The sequence below is a fragment of the Austrofundulus limnaeus genome, unplaced genomic scaffold (genome assembly GCF_001266775.1).
Source record: "Austrofundulus limnaeus strain Quisiro unplaced genomic scaffold, Austrofundulus_limnaeus-1.0 Scaffold869, whole genome shotgun sequence".
In the NCBI taxonomy this organism is placed as follows: Eukaryota; Metazoa; Chordata; class Actinopteri; order Cyprinodontiformes; family Rivulidae; genus Austrofundulus; species Austrofundulus limnaeus.
In genome coordinates, this window is record NW_013953271.1 from 151,383 (window position 1) to 152,332 (window position 950).

Here is a 950-nt window from a genome sequence, read left to right on the forward strand (position 1 = left end):
AGCTAACATGCTAACTGTAGCCTTGATCACAGATTAATAATCCAACAGTTGTTCCTGGTGTTATGAAGCTAACATGCTAACTGTAGCCTTGATCACAGATTAATAATCCAACAGTTGTTCCTGGTGTTATGAAGCTAACATGCTAACTGTAGCCTTGATCACAGATTAATAATCCAACAGTTGTTCCTGGTGTTATGAAGCTAACATGCTAACTGTAGCCTTGATCACAGATTAATAATCCAACAGTTGTTCCTGGTGTTATGAAGCTAACATGCTAACTGTAGCCTTGATCACAGATTAATAATCTCAACAGTTGTCTGGGGTTTTAGGAGCAGGTAATGGGGACCTGGTCCATGTGAGCACACAGCGGTTCTGTTGGGCTCACTGAGTGGAATGTTTGGAATGGGACCGCTCCTTGGACCCGTTGGGACACGTAGTTCAGACTCCAGAAACGTTTTTCCAAAGACTCACTTTCTGAAACGGGATGCAGCTGCAGGAGCTGAAACGTTTTTCTGTTTGGGTGAACTTTTATTTTGAAACTAATTAATCTTAATGCAGAGAATTTAAAGCTTTTCAAAATAAAAGCTTCTCATTGTGTTCATAAATCCGGTTTTCTATATCAGTGAGTCAGAACATCCCTCAGTCCTGATCCGGTCCTGAGTCTTCATCACCGATCCGGTCCTGAGTCTTCATCACNAATATGAAGCTAACATGCTAACTGTAGCCTTGATCAGACAGATTAATAATCCAATATGAAGCTAACATGCTAATAGTAGCCGTCATCAGACAGATTAATGATCCAATATGAAGCTAACATGTTAACAGTAGCCTTGATCAGACAGATTAATAATCCAGCAGTTGTTCCTGGTGTTATGAAGCTAACATGCTAACTGTAGCCTTGATCAGACTAATAATCCAATATGAAGCTAACATGCTAACTGTAGCCTTGA